Raw genomic sequence first — 12096 nt, 5'->3', positions numbered from 1 at the left:
TCTCTCTTTGTGTCTCTCTCTCTGTGTCTTTCTCTGTGTGTGTGTCTCTCTCTCTCTCTCTCTGTCTCTCTCTCTGTGTGTCTCTCTCTCTCTCTGTCCCTCTCTCTTCTCATTCTCTCTGTCTGTCTCTCTCTCTCTCCTCTCTCTTTTCATTTTCTCTGTCTCTCTCTCTTTGTCTCTCTCTCTCTCTCTCTCTCTCTCTGTCTCTCTCTCTCTTTTCTGTCTCTCTCTCTCTCTCTCTCTCTCTCTCTCTCTGTCCCTCTCTCTTCTCATTCTCTCTCTCTTCTCTGTCTCTGTCTCTCTCTCTCTGCTACAGGGATGAGTGTAGATCTGTGTTTCAGGTTATTCCTCTCCTCTTCTTTTCCTCGGCTCGTCTTATCGATCAGGAGCGGCTCATGCATGATGAACATGAGTGGTCTTTCTCCAGCCTTCCTCCCATTTCATTTCACACATTTACACACACACACACACACACGCACACACACACACACGCACACGGAGGCAGACAGCCGTCCCTGGACAGCAGTAGTGAAAATGAGAAACAGAACCTGGCTCACAGCCACGACGGCTCAGAGAGCTCCGTCCCAAAGGCACAATCTTGCTGAGAATTGGAGCGCATTCTCTGCTGCAGACCTTTGGGAACGTTGTGTGTGATAGTGATGGAGAGCAGCACAAGAGCATGTCACACAGCTGTGTTAAGCATGACAGATGTGTGTGAGATGATGATGATGATGCCGGACCACCCGGATTTGATTGGCTGTGTGTGTGAGGTGCCAGGGTGGTCTACGTCTCTCTCGGAGTCTCGGAGTGACACTATCTCCACACACACACACACACACACACCCAGACACACACAGGAGTGAGGAATGTCTGTAAACTAACCATACATATACACACACGTGTGCGTTAAAGGTACACAAGAATTTTATCATCCATCTTCTGTCAGTGGAAGTAAATAGCAGGAGTTTCTTCTGGACAGTTTTGTCTCCGCTCCGGTTCCGTACAGAGACAGCGCGGACGTGAGACGTGGAAGAAAGCCGACCGTATTCGATACGTCCTGCTACAAAATACCTAAAATTCTATTCCCTAATGTAAACTTAATCCCCACGTCACACCTGGTATTCATTTAGAAAATAAACCTCGGTGTGTTTGTTACTTTAATTACATCACTTCAGCTGGAATTTATCCAGAGCGTCGCTGGATATCAGGCGTCGTGTTCGCACGTCAAGCTCTGCAGGATGTTATGAGGTTTAGTAGAATGAACGGCTTCGTTCAGTAAACTCGTTGTGTGTCTGGGATACAAACTTAACACTAAAATGAGCTTCACCAAAGCGACAAAAATGATCGTTTAGTAAATTTCGCCACCGGACGTTCATCGCAGTTTATCCTACAGTTCTGTTACATTCTTAAATGGTCAGAAGATTTGTTTATAGGAACATGTTCTCTCTAATTCCTTATCGTTACTATGGCGACACACAGGGACTTGTACGTCTGTGTGGCGGTTTTTCTTAAGGAGATGTTTCACACGTATGGAACGAGTCTCGAGTGTCAGTGTCACTTTTGTCTTATTAACATGGAGAGAAGCAGAGATCCTGGTGAGGCAGTGAGGTTTATAGCTGCCGTAACGTAAGTGCGAACAGGAACCGGTTTGTTTCTACGGACATTAAATGGAACCGAATCGTCTTTTTTTCGCAAATACTGTAGGTCATCGTTGGCAAATTCTGATTCTTTAACATCTGATTCTTTGAGTTGCCGTGGAGACGCTGCCGTCAGTCATCGTGAGAACACTCCCGGTAGTTCTTTTGTGGATTTTTGCTAGAATCTAATCTAATCTATATTTCTATCAGAGGTGGGAGTAAGTCACACACGTGCAGGTCACTAGTAAGCCTCGAGTCATGAATGTCAAGTCAAAGTCAAGTCGAGTCTTTTTTTAATATTTCTCAAGTCTCAAGTCTCAAATTTGTGACTTAATTCTGACTCGAGTCAAGTCGTCTGACTCGAGTCCCCCATCTCTGATTTCTAGCACTGTTGCATGCTTTCTAATGCGTTCTTGTATTAATCCGATTTATGTCGACGTTTGAAATGATTTTTTTTGCCCTCGTGTGTATAAAGTAAATACAGAGCAATGACTAACTCGACGCTGATAAACACTCGTAGCTCGGCTCGGGCCCCGAATTGTTTGTTTTTTGTGGATTGCGAGCGAATGCACCGCAGGATCGTGTTGCAGCAGGTGCTACTCGGCCGTTACTTTAATCATCCTGACCCCAAACAAATATTGGTGTTAACACAGCGACGGCTAACGACTCGGCAGCACGAAGGCGTGCCGGCTTCCGGCGTGAGAAAATATGATCGTTCGTTTATACGGGAACACAAAGAGAGTCGCACGGCCATGAGGTGAAGCAGCAAATCACATGAAACCTGAGACATCATACGCCTTCTAAACACACCGTGCAGCTCGGTCTAAAAGTTTACACACCCTCAGGGCAAAGTGAAGACATTGTGCTTTGTGTAGAGTTTCACTTCGTCGTCGTCGTCTTCAGTAACACCTGAAGCTTGAAAGCAAAATCTTTTCCAAATTGTTGTATTGTTCTTTTTGTCTTCTCGTACTTCGCTTTTGTGTAAACAAATAGACACGTCTTCCTGTTGTCCTTCAGTCAGAAAATGTGGGGTGTGCAACTCTAGTGATGCTTTGTCCAGCTTCTTTATCTCTGCCTGAAGTTTTTCTTGTGAGCCTCGATAAATAGAAGCTCCAGGGATCCTGGTTTAGATCCTGACCTCTATTTGGAGTTTCACCTTGTCTCTGTGAGGTTCTCCTCGGGTTCCTCGTACCTCCCATAACCATCCCAGGGGACGAGGTGGATTGGTTACAGAAGATGAGTGATGAACTGGTAGTACGTGTATGAGCAGAAGATGACGTGGTGAAGCGAATCTCTCATGTACACTCTGCTCCTCTGGCTTCTGTATTTTGAAGACCTTCTTCGTCCTTATGATTCCTGTTTTTTTTTTTCATATCAAGACCATTTCTTTTTTTTTCCTTTATTCCCTTCTACTGTAAGCACCGCTGATTTTTCTTTAGCATCGTTAGCATCAGGAGAACAAGGTTGGACGTCTCTTAAAGACATGTTTCCTTTAATTACACGTGACCGAAACAACGTTTGTTAGAATTAATTCACCTCTGTTCAAGTTCATTAGCAACCATCAGTGTAGAGAAACAGGAGAAGTGTGAAATTAGATAGCTTTTATTTCACACACACAATCGTGTGCACACACGCACACACACACACTTGTCTCTTGCTATTTGTACTTTAATCACAGTAAATTACAGGCATTGTGAAAGTGTTTTGGTGTTAATATTTAGATTGTGAGGTAAAAAAGCAAGCCATGGTGTTCAACAACAACATCCTCCACCTGTCACATGACACAATCGCTATGGCGATCCTATTTCCATGCCTATTAGAGCAAATTAAATGAGAACACTAGTAGCAAATGACACACAGCGATGCTCATTTTTTTATGCAGCGAGTTAACGCGCACCGTGGTCATGTTCTCAGTGAAGCGACACATGTCCTGATCACGTCCTGCGTGTCTTCTCGTCACGGCTGCATTGTCTCAGGATTGAGGAGGAAGGTTGCAGGATGTCATTCAGAGTCGATTGCACATAATTGGATACCGGCCCAGCGGCCGCCCCCAGAGCTGCCACACAGGACAGGGCTTTACAATAGACCAGAGAGCCTGAAGGGTGAATTTCACACCCCCAACACACACACACACACACACACACACACACACACTCACACACACATTGTTCCTATACTCAGCAATGCTAGCTGTCCTCTCCTAACGTTTTGTTTTATTTGTGGTCACTAACAAGCTGTGCAACACTTCACCCCAGGGAAAGTGCATTATGGGTATTCTGTATCATATACAGTACATGAATTAATTTTGATGTGATATTGTTTTCCAAAATGGCTAGGATGTGCAAAATTTCCAGAATAACGCATGTAGCGAATAAGGTGCGGCTTGTCGTTTTTATACCGTTTAGATGAATCTATGTTAGATATTAAAATAGACTATTTATGCACCTTTATACTCATCATCTCTTTTGTTCAAGACTCAGCTAGCTTGAGGTATTAATAAGTCCGATAAGTGTCTTACGTTTCAGCATCAACGCTACTGTAATTTTTAGCGATCCTGTGACTGCTGTTCTCCTATTGGTGGATTTTATACAAGCATCTTAACTGTGTGATCAGTGTGACGCTAAAGCAGACCAAATCTTTTATGATGCTTGATTATTGTCTGTGATGACTGAAAATCATACAGTGTAAATCTACACTAACTAGTAGTATATTATCTTCATCATCATCCTCATCCACATCGTCTGACTTCATGAGTCAGATATAAACAAAAACAATAAATGTCATCTTTGTGCTTCCATAATATATAGAAATCTGATCCAAATACTAACCAACATGATCAGACTCGGATCTGATTAGTTTAAATATATTAGTTTCAGGTGAATTTACATATTTTTAAATATTCATTATGTTATTTGTATCTCACACACAATCACTAACACGCGCTTTGTCCCTATTTGGCATTTCTGTACTAATACGCTAATGAGCGTTGAAAATGCTTCCTTCTGATTGGCTGATGGAGCTGTCTATCATTTGTGGGCGGAGTAAGAGCCGTCCAGCGCGTGGTGTGTGTGTGTACGAGCTCGTGCGCTGTGTTTAAGCCTCCTGAGAGAAATGAGAGAAACTTCGGACGTTTTAAGGAAAATATCGCTGAAATACTTCATTAATTTATTGTAATTGTCGCCCAGGAGCTGCGTTCGGTGAGTAAAGTGAATCTGTGGGGATTAAAACTGAAGTAATTCTGAGTTAAAAACACGACAGACTTTTAAAGTGCTTATTATTTTATTGGTTATTATTTACCTCATCAGTGCTTTAGTACACGGTCCGATATACGAACCGGTATTAAGTATTAAAGTAAAGAGATTTAATGAAACCGTATTTTGTTTGTGGCGAATTGTCTTGTGCTTTGTTATCTTTAAAACCGTGTGTGTGTGCGCGCGCGCGCGCGCGTGTTCGTGTGCGTTCGAACGCGCGTTCGTGTGCGCGTTCGTGTGTGCGCGCGCGTTCGTGTTCTTGATGAAAGCTTTACAGATTCCTGTCTCTTTCTGCAGACAGATAAATGTTCATACTTTATTATTTATGATTTTTATCACTGTATTTGTTGAATACTGAAAGTTCTAATATTTTTCCGCTGTTACTGTCGTTATGATTAGTTACTTTTGTAATGTGTTTTTGCATACTGTAAACGCAGTAATTCATGTTTTATTTACTTTAAATAACTGCATTTATTTTGTCCCTCAATAGTGATCTAGTTGACAATTGACAGAAGTTCAACATGACTGAAGTCCTGATTTATTACTTTTACACATCAGTCCTGAACACTGAGAAAGGCTCCTTCTGTGTGTCCACTTTAATATTGCAAGGTCACTGGGGTATAGAAATATGAGCCGTGTTAAATATCATCTCTGCCAAGAAGGGATAAGACTAATCCCCTCCTCCTCTGTGTGTGTCTGTCTGTCTTTCTGTGTGTGTGTCAGTCTCTGTGTGTGTGTCAGTCTCTCTGTGTGTGTCAGTCTCTCTGTGTGTGTCAGTCTCTGTGTGTGTGTGTCAGTCTCTGTGTGTGTGTGTGTCAGTCTCTGTGTGTGTGTGTCAGTCTCTGTGTGTGTGTGTCAGTCTCTGTGTGTGTGTGTCAGTCTCTGTGTGTGTGTGTCAGTCTCTGTGTGTGTGTGTCAGTCTCTGTGTGTGTGTGTGTCAGTCTCTGTGTGTGTGTGTGTGTCAGTCTCTCTGTGTGTGTGTGTGTCAGTCTCTCTGTGTGTGTGTGTGTCAGTCTCTCTGTGTGTGTGTGTGTCAGTCTCTCTGTGTGTGTGTGTGTCAGTCTCTCTGTGTGTGTGTGTGTCAGTCTCTCTGTGTGTGTGTGTGTCAGTCTCTCTGTGTGTGTGTGTGTCAGTCTCTCTGTGTGTGTGTGTGTCAGTCTCTCTGTGTGTGTGTGTGTCAGTCTCTCTGTGTGTGTGTGTGTGTCAGTCTCTCTGTGTGTGTGTGTGTGTCAGTCTCTCTGTGTGTGTGTGTGTCAGTCTCTCTCTGTGTGTGTGTGTGTCAGTCTCTCTGTGTGTGTGTGTGTGTGTCAGTCTCTCTGTGTGTGTGTGTGTGTGTCAGTCTCTCTGTGTGTGTGTGTGTGTGTCAGTCTCTCTGTGTGTGTGTGTGTGTCAGTCTCTCTGTGTGTGTGTGTGTGTGTCAGTCTCTCTGTGTGTGTGTGTGTGTGTCAGTCTCTCTCTGTGTGTGTGTGTGTGTGTCAGTCTCTCTCTGTGTGTGTGTGTGTGTCAGTCTCTCTCTGTGTGTGTGTGTGTCAGTCTCTCTCTGTGTGTGTGTGTGTCAGTCTCTCTCTGTGTGTGTGTGTGTGTGTCAGTCTCTCTCTGTGTGTGTGTGTGTGTGTCAGTCTCTCTCTGTGTGTGTGTGTGTGTGTCAGTCTCTCTCTGTGTGTGTGTGTGTGTGTCAGTCTCTCTCTGTGTGTGTGTGTGTGTGTCAGTCTCTCTCTGTGTGTGTGTGTGTGTCAGTCTCTGTGTGTGTGTGTGTGTGTCAGTCTCTCTCTGTGTGTGTGTGTGTCAGTCTCTCTCTGTGTGTGTGTGTGTGTGTCTGTCTCTGTGTGTGTGTGTGTGTGTGTGTGTGTCTGTCTGTGTGTGTGTGTGTGTCTGTCTGTGTGTGTGTGTGTGTCTGTCTGTGTGTGTGTGTGTGTCTGTCTGTGTGTGTGTGTGTGTCAGTCTCTCTGTGTGTGTGTGTGTCAGTCTCTCTGTGTGTGTGTGTGTCAGTCTCTCTGTGTGTGTGTGTGTCAGTCTCTCTGTGTGTGTGTGTGTCAGTCTCTCTGTGTGTGTGTGTGTGTCTGTCTCTCTGTGTGTGTGTGTGTGTCTGTCTCTCTCTGTGTGTGTGTCTGTCTCTCTCTGTGTGTGTGTCTGTCTCTCTCTGTGTGTGTGTGTGTGTCTGTCTCTCTGTGTGTGTGTGTGTGTCTGTCTCTGTGTGTGTGTGTGTGTCTGTCTCTGTGTGTGTGTGTGTCTGTCTCTCTGTGTGTGTGTGTGTCTGTCTCTCTGTGTGTTTGTGTCTCTGTCTCTGTGTGTGTCTGTGTGTGTCTGTGTGTGTCTCTCTTGCTCTCTCTCTGTGTCTGTCTGTCTGTGTCTGTCTCTTGTGCTCTCTCTCTCTCTCTCTCTCTCTCTGTGATGTTTGGGAGGTTCTCTAATAGCATGGTGTGGTGTCAGGTTCAGTAATAACACAAAGACCCCTGGAAGTGTATCGTAACACATGAGACAGAGCAAACACACGGCGTCTGCAGGAGCGAGGCCCAGACACGCCACTAGCGTCTGAGAGATCCGTCATGCGAACAAAACACTTCACTTAATGACCGATCTGACGTGACACGTCGTTATTTATTACTGTTTTATGTCTCACACACAAGTGCTGAAGTTTCTGCAGGAAGCCGTGTTTATTATTGTGTTTATTTTTCAGAGGCTTGAACTCCTTCAGATCTGCTCCAGAAGTTCAAGCTCGTTCTAACCCGAGGACGTGGCCCCAGATCCTTTTTCTTTTCTTAGGACGTCGTTTTAAAAATACCATTTTTTTTTTATAAACCCACAAAGTGCTATTACAGCTCTATTTCTGCACACAAGCATCGAGTCCTAAAGACTGTTCTTCCTTTTGAGAATATAAGCTACATGAGCCAGAGCTGCACTATTTTTACCCCACGTCTCTGACACTACTGCGCTTCTGGATTCTGCTCTCTGATTGGTCATTAAGTGTTCATTCACCTCTATAACAGCCGTTATGTCTTTTTTCCATAACGTGCTCTTTATTTTGACTCTTATATTAACGGCCGTTTCACGTTGCCATGATCTTTACACTACCTTGTGGTTTCTCAGGCACGTTACAATCTGGTGAAGCTCCTTTAAAGCCGTTTCTGACATGTTCTTCAGCATTAAATGTAACTGCAGTGTTCCATTTACTTCCTTTAAATAGTATTTAATGTAAATTAACACAACTCTGTCTGTTCTTGTTGGCATGATGTTATAATTAGTGTCAGGTGAAGGAGAAGAAGCTGTTCAGCTGTTTATAGACCCGTAACAATATCTCTCTTCTCTGTACTGAAGGGATCCTTTGCTGTAAGAGGACCAGAGTAGACAAACCATGGCAGGAAAAATAAATAGAAGTAAAAACACAACCACTGATTAAAATTTTTGTGACTCAAATCTAGTTCATCTTCGGGGCTTTTTTTGCTCAGTGTCTAACATTCCTGTCTGTCTTTTTTTAGGGTAAGATTATATTTATCTCTGGCTGAAGTGTGTGCCCGTGCGTGCGTGTGCCCGTGCGCGCGTGCGTGTGTGCCCGTGCGCGCGTGCGTGTGTGCCCGTGCGTGCGTGTGCCCGTGCGCGCGTGCGTGTGTGCCCGTGCGCGCGTGCGTGTGTGCCCGTGCGCGCGTGCGTGTGTGCGCGTGCGCGCGTGTGCCCGTGCGTGAGTGCGCGTGCGCTGGTGTGCGCGTGAGCGCCTTCGTGTGTGCCCGTGCGCGCATGCGTGGGTGCCTGTGCGCGCGTGCCCGCGCGTGCCCGTGCGTGCCCGTGCGCGCGTGCCCGTGCGTGCCCGTGTGTGCCCGTGCGCGCGTGCCCGTGTGCGCGTGCCCGTGCGTGCCCGTGTGTGCCCGTGCGCGCGTGCCCGTGAGAGCCCGTGCGCGCGAGCCCGTGTGTGCCCGTGCGCGCGTGCCCGTGTGTGCCCGTGCGCGCGTGCCCGTGTGTGCCCGTGCGCGCGTGCCCGTGTGTGCCCGTGCGCGCGTGCCCGTGTGTGCCCGTGCGCGCGTGCCCGTGTGTGCCCGTGCGCGCGTGCCCGTGTGTGCCCGTGCGCGCGTGCCCGTGTGTGCCCGTGCGCGCGTGCCCGTGTGTGCCCGTGCGCGCGTGCCCGTGTGTGTGTGTCAGTGGCCGTGCCCAAGTGCGTGTATGTGTGAGGCTATATAAAGCAGCTGTGTGTAGAATGGTGTGGAAAGGCTCCAGCAGAAAGCAGACGAGTAAATGAGCAGTGTAAGTGACTTCCTCTTCCTGTACACCCAGAATTCCGCACCGCACGGCTGGCAGACGCTCCGGTGCTCATCCAGGCTGAGCGTGAGGATTAGAGGCAGTGAGCGATCATCTACACAGCAGTGCTTATAAACAGTCGTTACCTCACCAGCCTCAGTGCATCACGTTACAGAGAAACTGCAGTGTAAATCTCCTGCGTGCTGAAGTCCAGTTTCAGCTCAGACTGTCACAGAGTGCTGACACTGGACTCTCCTTCCATACACAATAGATCAACCTTTTTATTCTGTTTAAGTGGACTTGCTGTTTCTCTGTACGAGTCCCCGTGAATGAGCCGTTGCTATAGCAATGACGGGGCATTAATACAACGAGCACGTGTCACGTCTTTGGTGATTTGACCCTTTTGTTGTAAATTAAGATGGAAAGACTGCTCACAGAGAGAGACTGCTCTCCTTCACACGCTAACATCACCTGCTAATGGACCATGTGATAGAGAGAGAGAGCGAGAGAGAGAGAGTGAAGCAGAAGTGAGCAGATGGAAGTGTGTAGCTCGTTGCCGTTCGGGTCGTCACCCCTAAAACTGCAACAAATTGAAAGCCTTGAAAAGATTAATTCTGAGATTCAAATCTAATCGCGTCCTTTCACGTCACGTCTCGGCCTCGTCTCACGTGACCCCTGGAGAAAATGAAGATTAAAGAGACGTGTTCGAACAGCAGGCTGTCTCTCGGCTCAGCTCCCGGCTTTACCGCGTTCGAACGAATTATCTTATGTTGTTCCCTTTGTGTTCTTCGTCATCATCTTCACCTTCATCATCATTTATTCAGTTGAACTCCTGGAGCTTCATACAGAGTTGTTTTATTTGTCTGAGTCTATTCAAGTGTCGGTTATTCAGTCAGAACAAGTCTGAACGTAACACGTCGACCTCATCGCTCACGTCTAAACTCTCTGCACCGAGAGCGTTTCGTGTCGAAGAGGAACAAATAACGTCTCGCGTGTGGGTGCACGCTGTAACCATGACGATTAATTGCATGTTTTATTTGTGCTGTGCTTAAAGGGACGATCGACAGTCAAACCGATCTCTAGTCAAAGCCATGATTGATGGGGTTGAGTCCAGCTGTCTTTCTCTGTCACACACACACACACACAGAGATGGGTCTGAGATCCTGAATCACTCTCGTGACTCATCGAGGAAGCTCTGCTCATTTTCTCCATGACTGAGGAATCTCCTTAAACACACAACTGACCCCAGACACATTCATATCACCCCGTGAACTTACGCTTGCGTCTTCTGTCCGGCAGCGACGTCCCTCACGTCTCTGGTCCAGCAGGGCTCGTTAAAAACAACGAGCACTAATTAAAGCAGCAGAAATCCCCTGACGCTCCACATATCAGAACATCAGAACCAGCAGGCGTCTCAGGCACGACGCTAAAAATAACTTCAGTGCGATAATTAGACGCTTCAGCCCCCGAGATAAATGACTAAACTCAGAGGACACGCTGGAGAGATTTCCTGTTCGCAGCAGGGGTAATGGAACGATTTCAGGAGCAGCGAGTACAAAGGAATATCTGGAAAATACTGGTTATTAACGATGCTTTGGGATCGGACGAGTCAAAAAAGTGACATTCCATCGTGTAGATTAGTCGCCTAATCGGAACGTGTCCTACTCTTTATTCCTTAATCTTTTTTACTCTCTTACTTCTCGTCCGTTCAGACTTTTATCGGTTGAACGAACCAAAGCAAACACATTTGCAAAGCTTTTGTGTCGGCGATAAGAACGACCTTTATTTTCCCCAGAAAAGCACGTCAGCTTCCTTTCACAGCGAATATCTGCAGTCGGATTGAAACAGATGGCGAAGCCGCATAGACACGCTGAGGCGAGGCGAGGTGACCGTCGTGGTCATATACAGATAACACAAAAATGGGATTGTATGAAAAAATTCAACTGTACGAGCTGTTTGTGAAGCGCTGACAGAAATAAAACGTTCTGGAAAATTCCACTCTCGTGTGAACGCCTCGTCACGTCGGCCCAACAAAAGGCCTGTAGTGTGAGGCACGGTGGGATCGCGCTGACCCGTGACCGCTAACCCTCAAACCGTTAGAGCTTGCTCGAGCCCAGACCTCATGAGAAACTGCCGGAGGAAACGTTTCACTGGAAAAAGTGTTAATTACTCTGATGGAAACGTCAGCAGTGGAAACATGGCTGTCTCGGGCGCATCGTTAACACCGGCAACGGATTAGAAAAAGCTTCTCCGGTGACGAGCCACGAATAGCCACGGACGAGGATTAGGGTTCGAACCTACAGTCGGACTGCGGCTTTACACGGAGATCTGTAGAGTGAATCAGAATCAAGAATAGAACAGTGATTACATTAGGCATTAATTATTTAGTGTTCATTCTGACACACACGCGTGCTTTGTTTCTGTAAACCTAGATATTTCATTTTTGAAGTGGTGATGATGATGATGATGATGATATTAAAGCATTTCATTATCTCTCAGTATATCCCAGACATCCTGTACTGTTTCTTCTTCTCGCCGCTCGATCGACCAGGTACAACGCACACACGTGAGGAAGCGTACGTGTGAACGCAGCCGTGTAAGTGGGTCAGCGTGGAGTACAGTAGGTTAACGTTTCACGCGGCCGAGCGCTCGTCTGGCTGCGATTCATCACCTCCATTAACTCGACACCTGATCGGCTCTGGGTTTGTTTAAAGGATGTTTTAAACAAATCACAAACACAAATCCTGTTCTGGGTCATTTGGGGGTGAAGCAGGTCGAATGTCCGGTCTGATCACTCGTTCTTTTATTTCTTCAGAAAGAAGGCTGCAATTTATTGTCTTGTTAGCTTCAGGAAAGGAAAACGGAGAGAGAGCGCGTGTGTGTGTGTGAGAGAGAGCGAGTGTGTGTGTGAGAGAGAGCGAGTGTGTGTGAGAGAGAGCGAGTGTGTGTGAGAGAGAGAGCGAGTGTGTGTGAGAGAGAGA

At 46.4% G+C, this 12096-nt stretch overlaps 1 protein-coding gene across 3 annotated transcripts in view; it reads left to right on the top strand.

The window, feature by feature from the left end:
- Positions 1-12096, top strand: part of tiam2a (TIAM Rac1 associated GEF 2a) — a 68269-nt gene that overhangs the window by 6581 nt on the left and 49592 nt on the right. The window contains exon 1 of one of the 3 annotated variants that reach the window (XM_047821358.1): positions 4669-4834. The exons of 1 other annotated variant lie outside the window; for it this stretch is intronic. The gene's annotated coding sequence lies outside the window, so the exon portion shown is untranslated. Of the gene's footprint in view, positions 1-4668; positions 4835-12096 lie in introns of those variants that run through there. One more of the 3 variants, XM_047821360.1, reaches the window with a different exon arrangement.

The sequence above is a fragment of the Tachysurus fulvidraco genome, chromosome 12 (assembly GCF_022655615.1).
Source record: "Tachysurus fulvidraco isolate hzauxx_2018 chromosome 12, HZAU_PFXX_2.0, whole genome shotgun sequence".
Taxonomy (NCBI): domain Eukaryota; kingdom Metazoa; phylum Chordata; class Actinopteri; order Siluriformes; family Bagridae; genus Tachysurus; species Tachysurus fulvidraco.
Note: the sequence above shows the minus strand (reverse complement) of the source record. Positions and strands in the feature narration are given on the sequence as shown.